Raw genomic sequence first — 18104 nt, 5'->3', positions numbered from 1 at the left:
AGAAGCATTTCGTTTGAAGAAATCCACGTGCATGCGTAGTTCAAGCTATCGTGCTTGGGCGTTGACGTGCAAACACTTAAAGTACAACATATCCTGTACGTTGGCTTGTGTAGACAAGATGTAAATTTCGTTCGCAGTCTCTTCCGCTTTCTCATGTGGACGCACATTCCCCCAGGGCGTCAGTCGTGACGTTGCCCACCTCTGTGAAGCCGACAACGGCGAGCCCTTTCACCACCACCCACCACCTCCAGTGACGACGTGACAGGAGGGATAACTCTCGATAAAAATGTTCGATTAACTTGGATGAACCAAGTGGAAGAATAACCATGGTGACATGAATAACTTTACGAGCTGCAGCTAAAGGCAGCTTATTGACGAAACTTAGTCAGTTGCTTGTCGAAACATCTAGTTCCCGTTATTGGCTTAAAATGGGTGAATTAACGTGTGACACGTGCAACTCGAACGTCAACACATACGTTCAGCCGCTTTCCATGGAAAGTATACAATATGTCAGACTCCGTTTGCACCCATCTGCTCTCTTGCATCAGCCGTTGGCCCTATCCAGAGCAACGTTGTTCTTCCTTGTAGAGTAATAAATAAGCATTTCATAGGTGCTGTAAAAGGCATATCATACTATTATTATTATTATTTATTTATCCATCAAGGGACCTTTAGACCATTACGCCCATCATACGCGCGTCATACCGTCTTACTTTACTGTTTTATTTTTACCCCTTTCTCTGATGTACATCAGTATAAATATGTGTGCCATCTGTTAGATGTATCGCACCTGATGAAGGACCAACTCCGTCCGAAAGCTTGTCAAATTTAACTATACTGATGCTTAAACAAAATACAGAAGCCGACACTGAAGATTTTTGTTTAAGTTTAATTTGTACAAGCTTTCGCGTGGAGGTCCACGCTTCCTCACGTACCTGAGGAAGCGTGGACCTCCACGCGAAAGCTTGTACAAATTAAACTTAAACAAAAATCTTCAGTGTCGGCTTCTGTATTTTGTTTATGTGATCTACAGGACTTGACTCCCCTCTTCGTATACGCATCTATACTGATGCTTCTAACCGTTCCGTTCGTTTATTTTTCGTTGCTATTCTTTCCTGGGCTTCACATCATTTTTATTGTTCATTTTTTTACTTCGCTGTTCACTGACGAAATGCGGTCCACTGCATGAAAGCTTGTATCCATTAAAGGAAAGCTTCAGTGTTCTGTATTTTTATTGTTACTGTTTTCTACATGCAAGAGTGTCTCCTGTAAAGCGTGCTTACCCTACGCAATCCCTCTTATGTGGGAAAGCTGGCTTTATGACTGTTGCAACCTGGCGCATCATGCAGGAGTGCAGCAGTGAAAGCAGTTATTTTCGTTCAATTCCATCGTCATTTAAACGTGTGAAAACGCAGGAGCCAACAAGCATAATTACGCACGTACTTCCTATTTTGTACGACTGCACTGTGTTCTGCACTGTTCGCGCTATCCGCCAGAGCTACACCCCGCAACGGGCGGTTGGCCCAGGTGGTGATGGATTGCCGTTGTTCTCCTCAACAGTAGGGACTGGATTTTTCTACTCAGTTTTGCCAATGGTATGAGAGGAAGCCCCCGTACTCAATCTCGTCACACACACAAAAAAAAAGAATAAGAGAGAAGGAAAGAAAAGCAAGAAAGTGGAGTGCGGTCGACACATGCCCTTTCACAACAACAGATCCAATTTATCTCTGGAGATTCGAATGTACATGACGCGGATACACAACAACAACAACATGGGTCATGATTGTGATGACGCGGTTAAGGGATACTACAGGAGGCGACGGTTCTCTCTTGTGCTTACCAAAGTTTTCAAAATTTCGTGACTTTATCTACTGTTACTGATACCTCCAGGCGAGCCATTCACTGTGCTTCTGTTTTTCATTCGAATTTACTCTTTCCGTGTCGTGGATCCATCAGTAGGATCTTCAGACGCTATTTACAGTATGTAACGTTCAATGGTCGATAAAACTCTCTTCTCCTTTCTTTCTTTACAAAGAGAACGTAGCTATACAGGACGTGTGTCACTGTCGTTCCAGCTCATGCTCATCTACAAGAAACACCCACCCAGCTTTTCCCGACGTAGTGCACGGTTGTACGACGTCTCAGGGCTTTTGTGAGCGCTGTGGCGGCAGAGTGGAAGTTGCACAGCCAACAAGCGACAGTAAGTTTGTAAAATGTAAATTGCAATGTAAAATCAACTTCAGCAACCATGTTTGAGTTTGATTTGCAATTTTCTGGCGCAAAGATGTCTTCAGCAACCATGTGAAGACGCATTTAAACGACCAAGGGGTGTACGGTCTCTATTAGACACCTTTTAGTACACTAACCCTGACATCTGACCATGACATGAACATCTCAAACACTGAGGATGAAGACAACATTATACCTCTTCGCAAAAGTAAGAGGCCTAACAATGTCATATCAACGGATGTCATCAACCAAACAATCCCACGAACAAATATGACACTGCGACCCCCAGCAAGAAATATCACGTTCACTCCGCTAAACAAGCAATCCCAAGCAAACGTCAACCGACTGACACTCGGGCTATTCATAGACTCCATCCTACGGGCACAAGTATTGGAGATACGCCTTAATACCCAGAGGAGCAATGAGTAGGAGTCAAATGCTGCAATGGACGGGGGGCCGATTCTTGACATACCAACGAAATCATACGTCGTACTTCAGAAAAATGTCACATATAAAAGCACCGACGTAGAAATACCCGAGGATTAGTTGTTCTGTATATCGAGTCATATACGACGAGTAGCAGACGTGGAACGAGTAGTATATAACTCTAGAACTGTCGGCTTAACGTTCATTTGCAACAAGGCCCCAGACAGCCTGAGAGTATTCTGTCTGCGCACTCCAGCGATGGTATACAAGACGGCGCGTACGGAATGCGAGAGATGCAATAGGATGGTCATGTTACATTTCCATGCTCGAAGGCAGCACCAGTACGCAAGAAATAAAACGAATGCAATGGGGTTGGATATTGCTCGCGTATGTGAGAGTTGCAGAAATAACCACGACGCATGTGAATAAGCTCTAGATGGAAACAATAATATCTTACGCTTTTGCTGACCAATCAAACCGTAGAAAGCATATTGGAAAAGACAGACCACGAACTGTTCCTACCAGGGCACACGAGGGAGACACTTGTCATGAAAGTATCGAACCGAAAATCTTATCGGTTAGGTTCCGATTCAGGTTACAGCCGACATGTGTAACGGGTTGGCAAATAGAGTATAGCCGGTTCGCTGTATAAAATATGTGCGATGAAACTGTAGGTACAAAGATTGTACCTACAGGTACAATGATTGTACCTACAGTGACCTCAGGGACGGGCATAAACACATTTTTTGAGTATTTAAATATAAATACAAAATACTTTGTTGAAAGGGGTATTTAAATACTCTTCATAAATACTTTTCAACACGAGTATTTAAATGCAAAATATAAATACAGTATTTAAATACCGTAACTACTACCATAAATACTGTGAGGAAAATGTTATCTGGAATTACAGAAATAACGATGATCATAACAACCAATCAGCAATTAATATTAGAAGTTTCTCGAAGACTGCATCTTTTAGGCATCTTCTGTTCAGCCGTACAATCGAATTCACAAAGGAGAACAGCATCTGCACAGGTGCCGACGAACAAATGCTTGTATTAAATTTGACGAAGATGCTTTGTACAACAGAGTAATTGGGTAGTCGCGACCATTGTCCGCAACAACACTGAGAAACTTGCTATCTAAAATGGTTTATCGCATGCGCATGTTAGCGCAAACACGGCATAGCCCAAACTCAGCCTTCTTCCTGAAAGGTCAAATGCAAGGCAACTTTAAGATACGAGTCAGTATATACTGTATTTAGGAGTATTTATAAAGTATTTACAAGAATAAATACCCAAAAATTGGTATTTCAATATAATTATAAATACATTTTTCGAGTCTGTATTTAAATACAAAATATAAATACATGTATTTATATTTTAAGTAGTATTTTAATTACAATGTATTTAAATACTGACAACCTAAATCTAGACAACCTTCTGGCGTGCCAATACGTGCAATGGCGACGGCGATTGCTTGATTTTTCTTTTCTTTTCACTGGTTTCGGGGCTGAACATAACGGAACGCAAATAACAGAAAGAATGTAGACCTGGCTCCACACGAACGGAGCTTCTATGGTCTATTATTATTGGTGACATCCTACTCTCTGCTCCACGCAGTAGATCAGACTCTCACACTGTCGCTTCCTGGTGGCCTTCGGCGACACTGCGCATGCCTTCTTCACCGCATGCGGCTGAACGTTGCGTTTACCCCAGTGGTAGGGCAGCGCCCCAGCCGTGCGCCGTCAGACGTTTGTGCCACGTGCAATGTGCGCGCTGACCTGCACCACCTACTTATGAACTGCACCGTCTACCAGCGGGAACGCGATATCTTGCAGCGCGAGATGCATGCAGTAACCCTTTTACCGTCGGCAAGGTACTGGGCCCCTGGCCCAGTCCCGCTCATACGCATCAAGGTCTCCACCACGTTTTTGAGTTTCGCTGTCATCAACCGGCCTCTCCACCGTGCTTTGATCACCTGTCATCTCCATTATAATCTTTCAGTCTCTATCCAATTGGCAGTGGGGCAGCGCCCAGTCTTTTTTTGTTTGTTTTTTATTGCGTGTTAGCGCCGCGAAGCAACTTTGGCTATGAGCGGCGTACAGACGTGGGCAGACGGAGAGAGGACAGCAGGAAGGAGTGGGGGACAGGGGGATTAGTATGCGTCCTGGGCCGACTTCAAGGGGAACTGTGCCGACATTCGTCTGGAAAGCCTACGGAAAACCCAGGGAAAACCTCAGACAGCACAGCCGATAAAAAGGACAATAATAATAATAATAATAATTGGGTGTTTACGTCGCGAGACAACTGAGATCATGAGCGACGCCACAGCGGTCGGTCTGTGGATTGCTTTTGCCCACCTGAGGGTTCTTTAACGTGCGATGAAAGCTCATCACACGGAACCCCGTATTTAACGTCCCTCGCGGAAGACGGCGTAAGCAACTTGTACCCTGCCACCAAGTTGCTGGCGTCCTCGGCCGGGTTCGAACCCGCGATCTCGGGATCAGTAGGCGAACACGCTACCGACTGAGCCACCGAGGCCGGATAAAAAGGACAAGGACCGGCAGTGAACTGCAACCAAGTGAAGCTTATTCTTCTTTTTTCGAGCAAACCCGTGACACCCCTCTCACCCCGCAAAAACCGTCCAAAAGATTGCGCTATACACCAGAAACAAGTTCTTCCATATCTTCATGCCTGTCTGTTGTTTGGTGCGTTGAAAATTCTTCGATTTTCTTTGTGAAATCAATGGATGCCACACTAACACAATTATCCCCTTCCTCTCGAATGAACCTAGCCTCCTGATAAAGAAGCTTCCCTCTTCCGTGCCCGAGAAGTTCAGTGCCGGTCCTTGTCCTTTTTATCCTCTGTCCTCGTCCTACCCAGCACTGGTTTTCTTTAATTATTTTTAATCCAATAAACAACAGATCCGTTATATATTATAATAGTCCAATAATTCTAACATGCGAAAGTTTCCAGGAGGTAGTGCAGCGCTTCACAAAGATGTTCCTCTTCTACAAGCGAAGGGAGTCTTTCCCTCCGTTATACAACGGTACACTCAGAAGTCGTGGGAGCCACGGTAGGAATCACGGTTGTACAAGACACGAAGAGCCTAAGCACACATTCTAAAGCCGATTTACATAACGAATCAGAGACAGATTTACAGGTCATCTCTTAATCTGTGGCGATATCCCACTCCACCACGGACACAACAGCCCAGCCAGGGGCATAGGTAGAAATGGTGACTGGGACGTCTCATACGACAAATGACGGAATTCCAACGTTCATGAACCACTCGCATGCATAGCGAAACAGCCAACGATCTGATCCTCCACTAACGAGAATCCGAAAAGCTCGGGAAAACTGAAGCAACAACAAGAAATAAGTAATGACGATGTAGTGGGATGTTTAAAAGTTGAAGCAGATACGTGGGGAAGTGATCACTTTCCTATACTTATCCATATACTAAACCGAACAAACGAAATGCAAGAGCGCCCAGGAACAAACTCAAAACTGTTTTGGCTACTACGTCCAACAATAACGTCGAACACCTCAAAACAGCTCCCGAGGGAGTAACAGTAGCCATACCTTATCCTGTTCACTACCCACAATACCAGATTAAAAGTACCCTAACCTCCCCCCCCTCTCCCCCCCCCTCCCTCAGAGGTGACGAGGACAAAGCAGTACCGCACAGAAAACGGAACCGCAATGTCGTAATGTCGTATCTCGGCTGTGTTGAGAAGATTTATCAAGTGGCTGCGATTACACAACTCGCAAGCATGCACGATGACGCTTGACATACACGCACACACCAAACAACAAAATATGGAGAATAATAAACTCAATGTGTGGTGCAACAAATAAGAAAGGCAATATGATATTATATCCCTATCAACTAGGAGAAGCGCCTAACAAGTAGATGAGTATTTTCCTGAAGCAATGTGCAGCCGATGGCGAAGCATAAGCCAACAACCAACTGAAACGAGACTTGAGACTCCCGAAAAGCACGCCACGTAATCACATGAATTTACCATTTGCCGCACCGCTGCAGAAATTCATACTGAAAGCGAAAGTACCCAATCTCCTCTGACGGTATAACATATACGAGGCTCTCCGGAATCTTACCCATGCTACTCGAATAACGGCTTCTACGATAGTACAACGCAGTATGGAACACGAGACAAATCCCTTAAGAATGGCTAAAAGCACGTGGTACGCATTCTAATGGGAGGAAGAACGAAAGATGGAGTACAATCATTCAGCCCCATCGCTCCAACATCTAGGACGGCAAAGGATTTTGAAAAGACGACACAACACACACTAAACTGGCATACGCAGATAAAAGATATCCTCCCATCAACGATGACAGGATTTCAGAACAACTTATCATACGAGGGGTGTTCAAGTCAAACCGGGACGTTCTGTCTCCTGAGTGTACAAATGGCTCGCGCTACTTCCTCCTCAAGGAACGACGGATAACATGTCTCGAACTGGCTCGAAAGACGAACCGTTGTGGGAACGTTGAACACTATCATTCATGAACACCTCCAGTTTCGGAAAGTTAGTGCCCGTTGGGTCCCGAGGCAGCTCTCCGTGTTTAACCGGCAGAGAAGATTGGAAATCTCCCAAGAGCTAAGTACGGTTTCGAAACTGAAGGACAGCCGTTCCTTGATCGGATCATCACATGCGATGAAACGTGGGTGCACCATTTCACTCCTGAGTCTAAACGCGCATCAAAACAGTGGAAGCATACGGGCACGCCAGCTCCCAAGAAGTTCCGTAGCACCCCGTCTGCGGGTAATGTCATGGCTACGGTTTTCTGGGACAAGGCTCGCGTTGTTCAGTTGATTTTCTGCCCAGTGGTACCACCATCAATAGTGCATATTACTGCCAGGTTCTCAGGGATGTGCATAAGGCGCTGAAGCAAAAGCGGCCGGGCCTCATCACCAAAGGACTCCTCCTCCTACAGGACAATGCACGCCCGCATACCGCGCGTCTCATGACACGCACCGTACAGGAACTTGGCTGGGAGTTGCTGCCACATCCCTCTTACAGTCCAGACCTCGTCCCCACCGATTTCCATCTCTTCCGAACACTGAAGGCGTTTCTTGGGGGCCGCCACTTCAGCTGCGACAACGAGGTCAAGAATGCGGTCCGATCATGGCTGCTACGCGCCGGTAAGGATTTCTACGCTGCTGGCATCCAAGCCCTCGTGAAACGCTGGGACAAGCGCATTAGTGCCAGCTGGAGATTACGTTGAAAAATAAAACTAATTTCTCGCCTGTAAGTTCATTTTACTTTTGCGAAAAATGTAAAGTCCCGGTTTGACTTGAACGCTCCTCGTAGGAGACACACTCCACGACGTTTGTCAGTCAACAAATCACCAGGCAAACGCAGAAGACCTCCGTACACTGGCTATATTTTAGGACATTAAATAAAGCATACAATGACGTCTGCTACCTAAGCGTCCTGCTCGAAACTGGAATCCAGGGCAAAATGCACATGTCTATAATAAACCTCATCACTCCCTTCTCCCCCTTCCCTCCCCTCACTTTTCCCTGCTCTTTTTTTTTTTCTCTTTGCATTAAACATATCCGCCCCCTCCCCCCTCATCACTCAGCTCGAGACTGAAACGAAGCTTGGCCAACATTACAGTAAAATCATGTTTCCGCGTAAGGGACTACCGATATGTAGCTTATTTGGCCTCCTCCTTTTCAATATCGTTGAAGCGAACCTACCAGAAACAGTAGTCGCCACAGGATTTTGCATGTAACTGTCAATCTCTGCAGACGACAACTACATATGGATCACAGGGGAAAACAAAATGGAACTTCAACAGGAAGAACAATGAACAGGATTGAGCAAAGCAGTAAGAGGCAAGCCAGCTGGTGAGTTCGTCCCTTCGTGTCTCCTCCGCATACTCAAGACAATGTTATCTACAAGAGGGCTGAATTTAAATAAAATATGTAATATGGAGTTTCTGGCTCCACAAGTGTGGAGCTGGCTACTCCAATTCACTTGTACCGCCAAACGGGTGTAAATAGCATAGCCCACCAGGGGTTCGGATAATGACGTGATGGCAGCAAAAATAATGGGATGAACAAAGCACTATTGATCTCAAGTGAACAGTATAAGAAGAAAAACAAGGGGAGAAATTGAACGCGGGCCCCCGACAAATTCTGTTACTTCCAATCTGAACCTTATCGGCTCACCTCTCCATGTCACAAGAAGAAAAAATAAATAAACAAATAAAAGAACAGACGCTCATGTTATTCCAGCGAAAGGCAAGGAAGCTCCAAGTACCGCAAAGAAACATGAATCAACGGGAAAGAGTCTATGCCAAAGAGGACCATCCACTACTAGGCCTCACCTTGTACCACAATGCAAGATGGAGAAAACATGATAATTGCAGCCGCAAGGTTCGAGCACGTCTTCAACACTGTAGAAAAACTGTAACACAATCGGGGGGGGGGGGGGGGGGGGGGGTCATCGCCACATTCCACAGTCGCGCTATGGAACGTCGTACCGCATGCGCAGGGCAGGAAGCGACCGCTCTACCAAAACAAACAACGACGAACTGTATACAGACACTGCAGCTGCAGGCTACTGAGTCAGACGCTACTGCCACAAATAATAATAATGATACCGTGATGTTACACGTTAGGTTTGTCTGCGCAGTGTGGCGACAAGTTGCACGTGCTACAGGGTAGGACTGCGGATAATTTCGACCACCTGGGGTTATTTTGACGGGCGCCGGAAAACTCCGACACACGGTACTGGAAGTAATGTTTACCTCCCTCACATTGCTACCGCCCTCGGCCGGGATCGAACCCGCCACGAGACAACAGACTTCACAGCACCACTTGGAAAACACCACTTTATTTCACTAATGATTGTTCGGCAGTTTCATAGTCAGGGGCAACTATACCCCAATGCTGGCGGTAATATGAGGAAATATAATAATGAATTTCCTCACAGTGAGGAGAGGACCGAAGACCTATGGTGGCCAAAAAATTTAGGAATGCTTTTAGGATAGAGCGTTGGTGGGCGGGATTTGGTCATGAGCAATCCATCATTGGGCAAATTGAGGAAAAGAATCAGTCCAGGCACAGTGCCAGGCATTAACAGCTACTTCATTGTGGTAGAATTATGGATAGCAGAACAAGCAGAAACACTAGGACACAAACAAGCTCCATGAGAAGAAGAGGGAATGAAGACAAACCAAGTAATCCCTGCGACAACGAGCAAGAACCAGAATAATACAGTGCCACAATGACTCGCAGAAAAGTTCGTTGCAGCACGAAGAATACCGAGACTCCATAAGATAGTATATGCAAATCAATCTACCACAAAATACGAGAGCACAGAACAGCAGCCTCCACAATACGTTTGCCAAACATAGAGTGGAAAGAAGTGAGAGGGCGCTGACAAGCTGGTGCATGATGAGAGAGGCGGAACCCGAGACGAGGAGGGAAGAGGGACGACAGAACGAGAATTCTCGAACACAGCAATAATTTTAATGTTCCAAAGCTCTATATATTCAAAAACCTCCGGAGAGGAAGAAGAGGAAGGAGGGAAGGCTTGCTTACGCAGTTGCCACGTGGACTAATCTCACAGGTCTCCCTGAGCAACCTGCGCCAAGTGTTCTTTTCTTTGCACAAAACGTGGGTCTCGGGGAAAACCGGCTTACAGCCTCTGCATTCACGGAGATGCTGCACGAGTTCGCTCGACACAAAGCTCCGTTCATTGTTGCGCCGGTGTTCCCGTAAACGGTCATTAAAGGCAGCGTCCCGTTTGCCCTACATAACAAAAGCCGCATTCAAGGGGGATAGAATAGACAACAGAGTGGTTACAGGGCACTAGCGGGTCACGGTGCTTGACATTGCAGCCCTTAAAAACAGAAGAAAATTGTGTTAACTTGCTTAGCTTCAAAGCATTTGAAAAAACGATCTTTATGCCGAAATCCTTGGCGTCTGCATAAATGTTGTGCGACACAGAGTGACTAGAGTGAGATTGGGGGACATCTTTTAAGGGCTGCAATGTCAAGCACCGTGACCCGCTAGTGCCCTGTAGAGTGGAGTGGAATGCTCCTAGAGTGGAGTGGAAAACTCCAAGTTTTTCCATACTCCAAAACTCCATATTTTTCTTTTTTACACCAACCAGCCACTGGAAATTTCTTCAAGAAATGTTCACCCACGCAGAACGCGAGGCGATCGTACAGGGATTGAAAAGAGCTAATGAAATGGAAAAACAAAAGGTGTTTATACCAACTGGCTCGGAAACCAGCCTGCAAACATTACAAATCCAAGCCTTTTGTCAGCACACCGCATACACGCGGGATCAGAGAAGCTGTGGCGGAAATCACACAAAAGGGATTAGCCTTCGAAACCTTCCCACGTGGGTATTAAATACAACGAACAAGCCGACACACTAGCAAGACAGGCGAAACTGCTACTATATATTCGAAAGACTACAAAAGAATAATTAGAAGTCCCATCTGGACGTTTCGTACTTTCAAGATTACACGGCGGAAAGAAATCGCGCACACCGTAACCAATCAAACGGTCGGTTGGAGAGAGCCTACAATGTTACACAGTAACAATTGAGTCAAAAGAACAGCTAGTTCTTAGAATAAGAGCTAGCTGTTCCTTTACCCCAGAATACGTGCATAAGATCCTGTAATCCACATACGTTTGGTTGACCTTTCCTCCCTTTTTTTTTCTTTGTTCTAATAAATATATCCCCCCCCCCCCCCCCCCAGTAATCCGATCTATGCGCAGAATGCAACGAAAAATGTAAGACGGACAGCACCTGGTACGGGCGACAAAAGAGGCGGGCATGATCTACGAAGACCTGGAAGACATTCTATTACCAAAGGGCGCAAGCAGTAAAAGAACAGTGCTGGGTGCACTGTTAAACTATCTGAAGGAACCGAAGCTGTTTGGAAAGCTACGGTAAAGGGTGCCATTCAACAACAGAACAATTAAATCAATGGGACATCACAACATCTGACGACTGACATTTGACTTCGTCGAAACTTACATCCCCATTTTTTTCTTTATTCACATCACATCACATCACATCATGACGACTCAAGTTGAATACTACACAGAAAGGACCAGCGAGTGTATAGGATGTTCCACTCTATCGACATAGCCACGGCTTTGCCCGGAAAAGAAAGGTCGTGGGAGCTACACTTGGATAGGTGACGCTGACGACGGTGCTTCCACACTGCCACTACTTCTCCCTCGTACCTTCCCAATGCTCTTGTATTCAATCACGTTAAAGATGTGCAACACACTGCAGTGATAAAGGCACTCTTCTCTTGCGTGTTCCCCAGCAACGAACCTCTCCTGGATACATTATATACTAGGGCGTAATAAAAGAGGCATGCAGATATTCCAACTTCAATGTACCATCCGTGCAACAAACCAAACCATGAATACAAATTCAACAGAAAGAATCATTCCAAGAGCGGCCTGCAATCACTACGCGCACCTGTGGCCTCCAGTGGCCTTGTAGTCATAGTGTACGACATCATTTTATCGTACAATGCCGCTGTCGCAAAAGGGCACACAATCGAGCTCCAGTGGGTCCCCGATCACATCGGCATTGCTGGGAATGATGCTACTGACTGAGAAGCACGTGATCCTCACCAACGTGGTCCCGCGCAGAACATATATTTCACCTCTGAGGATGCGAAACATATGTTGTGCGTCATCCAGCGTGGTTCAGTTCGGAGTCAGTGGTCGAATTCCGCAGAGCCGACGTCGCTGCTGCGCAGAATTGACCCGGACCTGTCTTACCGAATCCCTCCACGGATGTCTCGACCGCTCGAAGTTTTGCTTCACAGACACCGACTCAATGTTCCATTGGCCAACGCATTTCTGTTCAATATATGCGCCCAACCTTCGGCGTTGTGTTCAACATGTGATGTGCGTGAAGATTCGGAACATATTCTTCTCGAATGTGCGCGGTTTCGCACTGCACGTTTGCAGCTTCAGAGATCCCTGGACCATCTTGCTAGCCGACCCCTTGACGTCGTGAAAGCGCTGGGCAAATGGCCTACGATTCACCGTCAGGGCGCACAGCGCTCACTCATCACTTTCGGTAAAAGCATAGCAGAGCTCTCGTCTTTTTAGACGTTCTTTTTTTTCTGTTCCTTTTTTTCTCTACTAGACCCTGAGTAGCGTGTCCCGCGGTGAGCGGGCCCACATCTCCACCTTTTTTCCTCCTACCATCATCATCATCAACAACAGAAGGAATCACAGCATCAACATGTCAAAGATTTTACTGGCTGTTGGTAGCAATTCCCTGGGTCCAGGGACAGATGTACGAAGGATATACACAAACGGACCGTTTGAGTTTCTTCTTTGTTCATAGCTCTCAGACTCAGGGAAATGTCTTTTAAGAAAAAAATCTTCTCGGGAACAGCAACGCAAAGGGTACTGCCCCGACGACCGTTTATACCAGGTAAATGTTACCACAATCCACACCACAAACAAGGTTCTTGCATTTTGTCAGACTGGGAGAGATAAATTGCACTGGTTCACGCTCAAGGAATAACCTACAATGCCGATGCAAGGAAGGATGGATCCGCACAGTTTCGAACTCTAATTATACCTTTTTTCCATCAAATCAATATTTGCACTTTTTCTTTCTATTAGGGAGCACCATTGCTGTTGTTTTTGATGTTTCCGAGAAACATTGTTTCTCCAGGCAAAATTAATCAAACGCAAGCCCCTCGACAGGTGCATTTGCTCAGGCAGCCCGTCTCTAATTTTCGGTTCTTTTTTTTTGTAATTCTACATTCGTGCGTGTTCCGCCTACATACTTAACAGAAACCGCTTTCTTTGTTACCGTCTTCAGAATTAATAATCATAACGTAAGGCAGCCGTTCGTAATCAAGTTATAAACAGCAAAATAATAATCTCAAAGTTCTATTCTCCGCCCAAGCAACAAAATGAGAGTAACAACCTGCGTTGAACAAAAAGGGCTTTGCGCTACGATTAAAAGTTGAGACAATTTCTAGTCCGGCACAACAGCGAAAAAGAATGAAGCAACACACGTCCTCGCAGTGCTAATTACAGCACGCTTAATTAAAATGCTCGCACTTCCTTCTTCAACTAGTCGAACTAAAATTGAGTTCAGCCCAGTACTTCTTCTCGTTTTTCTTCTTCGTAGACTCCTACAGCATTATCCAAAAATCTGTGGCTAGAACTGAGCAAAAGTCCGAGGGGAGTACGAAGGAAACAAGGGAAACCACCATCGGGGCTTATGTGTAGAAGCTGCAGATGCGAGCTAGAGGGTACACACACTCTCGTGTACCTAGGGATGCCTAACGTTTCGAGCGTATTTCCCTTGCGCGTTTATACTTGGACGGTGCAGACGGGAGAGCACAACGCACAAGGCAGGGACAGAGTTTTGCAAAGCGTGAGGCCTGGGTCTGCCGTCGCTCTCAGCAAGGTCCCTGGGGATCCGATCTGCTTAACGTTTATGCAAATGAGTCGCAACTCGCAGTTGCCGCTTGGCCGCCTTCCTGGGATGTCATTTTGGAACGAGAATTTCTCTACAGGCGAACCGACGTACGACGAGGGATTTGCAAACCTGCTGGCGGCACGGAGATCGGTCCGGAAAAAAAAGGCGATTTTTTTCATGCATGTGGTGCTTTTATTTTTATTTTTTTTCAACTATAGGAAAGAAATGTGGTAAGGGATTGCACGGTACGTTGGTAGGACGAATACTAGGATGTAGGCATTTTATTTAATTTCAGCAAAGGCTGTCTTCGGCGTGCGTTCTGCGCTCCACGCTAAAAGGAATACAGAATTTTAGCACATCTTGCGCTACCGTCCTCGCGTACGAAAGCGATAACGTTGGTGGTTCTGCGCACGCCCATAACAGAAAGAGAGCTTCGAGCAGTGCACGGAACCACCAACGCTGTCCCTTACAATTACCTGTTTTAGTAAATCGTATGCTATCGCATACGTATTGCTATTGCTACGTATTGCATCGTATGCTATCGCATACGATATACAAAAACCCTCTAGTGACAGCCGCGATAACGCAGGTTACAGCTGAGCCATCAGCACAATTACGAAAGATCACATCCCCTGCATTGATGAAAGCGTGCACATATGGACAATTGCACTGTATTGTGCGTATGTTGTGTATTGCACGTACTGTGTACTGTATTATAAATGGCATCTCCACCTGGAGCAGACGATGTGCATAAGGAAAGCGCTATCGTGTCTAAAACCCAGTATAAACATCGTTATGTTCGGCCCATGAGACGTAACTATCATGTGTATCGTACGTCTCCCGCAAAATGAAGTTCCATGTCAAAGATCATGATGAAAAAAATAAATAAATAAATAAATAAACGCGTGAGCCTGCAACACCGCGTACGACCACGGGAATTTAAGGAAGAAGAACGGAAGAGATCATCTCATTTTATAGACAAGCGTCTAAAATCATAGAGCAATTATGGAGCGAAGAATTTGGGTCGTGTCTCTGCCTAATTAAAACAAAGCATCTGGAGAGGTATCTGAAACAATTGGATTGGACAGAGAGAGAGAAGCTTCAGTCTAGAAGCTGACGCAGTTTTTGTGGAAGCTTCATTCAACTAATTGGACGTCACGTCTCAGCTACATGACACGTCGCACGAAACGTCGTCTCGCACCGATTTGCACAAGACAGCTAAAGTGTTTCTATCGCGAATTAAATTAAAAAAAAGGGTTGCGACACTTCTACCTAAATTATGCAAAATGCACGTTAAAATATTTGCCTCGATGTCACCAAAGGGAGGAAACCGGCACCGGCACCGGTGCCACGAACGTCCGAACTCATCCAGCTCTGGCATCCCTGCAAGTGTCTCTGCCATTGGCGCAGCACGGTCATATGGAGAGGTCACGTGCTTGCGCCTACCAATGGGGACGGCCATATAGCTTCCGCTCCTCTCACGTGAGAACTTGACGCGGACGTGCGGTGAAGGATCCATATCTTGTCAAGAGCGACACATATAATTTTTCTTCGTCACTATACTGGCGTGCAGTACAATGTGAGGTATTGAACCACATCTATGCGTCTCAGCTCCTTAAACTGCCACGGAATTTACCAATTTGTATGTTGATAGAAGCTTGCCGTGAGGACATTAACATAAGCATAACCTAAAACATGCTGAGAAACAGGATCTAGTGACGACTGCCCATCGCATTAGCCTAATGGAAGCAGCAATAAGTTTTAGTAACAAGGTACGTGACTTCTCCTGTTCACAGTCATTCCTCACACCCGCCAGGCCTTTGATTTGATATTCTGACGCATGCACTGCATGCACAATTGCGTATCAGAACGTTCCAACGAAAAATGAACTACGTAGAAGACTGGATTTTGGAGTACCAACTGCCTGTTGTCGCATACAAGCAGTTTGCAGCATGGGTAGAGGGGCCCTTAGAGTGTCACATAGAGTCGTCCCCAAGAGCCTGTTTCACCTGCTGTTTCTACGTAAAGTATCTTTCTCATTCGTACTCATAACAGGCCAGACGTTTCCCAGCGACATCGAACTCCTGTGCATGCTGTCGATTAGTCGTGTTATTTGCGAGTCAGCACAGTAAGAAGACACAGTAACACAGCGCAAGGGACAAGACTACATGTCACAGTCGACGAGCAAAGAAATTACGTACAATTTATGTGTGTTACAACGATTGGGGAAACCGCCTGCATAGTGTATATACTTTCAGCATTCACATGCAATGCACAAGAGCGCAATATCCAGAAAAATGGTCTGTTAACTCCGTCATGGCTTGTTTCCGACTGAGATAACGCTAGTGCCGCTCTTGCGACACGAATGTGACAGACTGATTCGTTGCACATAATGCTCCTCGACATGAGACATGCTGCTGTATTACCTCTATCGTAATACTTGCGTGTTGCTTTGCGCGTAGGGCGGGTCAGCGTTCATTTTTGATAAATTACACTAGCCGAAATAATTTTACGTGAGCCAGAAATTTCGAACACAAAGAGCTGGAAGTACAACGTTTGCGTTTCCCACATTGCTACCTTCCTCGGTCGCGATACAACCCGTAATCTTGAGCTCAGCAAGGTAGCATGCTGCCGACTGTGCTACTGAGCCCAGCTTTCCTCTGTAAATTTGAACAAAGTCCTGCATCTTCATCCTTGTCAATGATACATTCACATCACACACATTCGCATACATTCACATCGCACCTTACAATCCTCCAAGCAATATTTTGTCATCGATGACTATATGTTACGCGCGACCCATGCGAGGCCTCGAGATTTATTTCAATTAGCACGGAGTTCTACGGGCGTGATATACAACACGTGACCCCAACCTATCTGTGCACAAAACGCACCGTTATTCTTGAGCACTTAGTGTTTGTGAGCACACTGCCATTCGTCGGAATCACTGAATGACAACACACCACATCGCGTTCGTATGGTCCTATGGTACAAGATTCTAACGTCAATAGACCTACCTCTTGTTTTACGAAATCGTAGCTGCGGAACTAAACGATGCCCGCAGGCGAACAGAAACCGACGACAGTCGGGCGCCCAACGAGCTGATAACAACAGACACGCTCGTGCAACACTGATCACCGGGTCTGAGTCACGCGATGACCGACGTTTCTGAAGCCATCACCTCGCAGAAAAGTCGTCAGGGCTACGCGAGGCGCACTGTTGCAGCCAAGTACACCGTCTGCACAGACATGAGAGAAACGCACCAGTTGAACAGGAGCCCGAGAAAAGTACGGGCTGCCGGCGCTAGCACTCCCGTTGTGAGGGAGGCAAAGCTGCGTCCGGCAGACGAGGGAAGGAAGAACTCGGTCGATGCCGGCAAAGAGAATGACGGAGGGAACCCGGGCAGATTTGGAAGGGAGTTGCGTTACATGTACGAGTACGTCGCGATAAGCTTGCCTAGAAGACTCGGACATTCCGGCAGAAAGGAACGTGCAGATCCACATAGTAAAGGTGGAGATTCAGGGACACAAAACGAAAATGAAACGCGGAAAGGATATATAAACATCTGTGACTAGTCGAAGTGAATTCCGGAGCGAATGGAAATAAAATTGACGGGGACGATGGGAGACATAAGGAAGGGATGAGAGATGTATTTATGTATTTTCGTTACCGTTTCCATTTTCGTTACTAAAATATTTCAATTTCTGTTACCATCCTTTCGTTTTCATTTCCGCTAATTTCCGCAGTATTCTGGAACGGCTGTCATGGAGCTGCAAGTATACAGTCCTTTCAAGTGTCAGCACCCCCTTTTCCGTAAATGGTGCTTCGAAGTGACGCGTGCACAGTACATACCGTACAAGTAACCTTCGGAGAGACCCGTACAGCTCACGGGATTAAAAACAACAACAAACAAACAAGAAGCATGTCTTCAGAAAAAAAGGAGTAAAATGGGGAGTAACTGCAACTTTT

The 18104-nt window shown here is 45.9% G+C and overlaps 1 protein-coding gene across 1 annotated transcript in view; it reads right to left on the bottom strand.

Moving 5' to 3' along the window:
* Positions 1–17450, bottom strand: part of LOC135385833 (CUGBP Elav-like family member 4) — a 455429-nt gene extending 437979 nt beyond the window's left edge. Inside the window, exon 1 of the mRNA XM_064615382.1 lies at positions 17153–17450. The gene's annotated coding sequence lies outside the window, so the exon portion shown is untranslated. The remainder of the gene's footprint in view (positions 1–17152) is intronic.
* Between the last annotated feature and the right edge of the window lie 654 nt (positions 17451–18104).

The sequence above is a fragment of the Ornithodoros turicata genome, chromosome 2 (genome assembly GCF_037126465.1).
Source record: "Ornithodoros turicata isolate Travis chromosome 2, ASM3712646v1, whole genome shotgun sequence".
NCBI classification, from domain to species: Eukaryota; Metazoa; Arthropoda; class Arachnida; order Ixodida; family Argasidae; genus Ornithodoros; species Ornithodoros turicata.
This window is presented reverse-complemented; position numbering and strand designations above follow the sequence as displayed.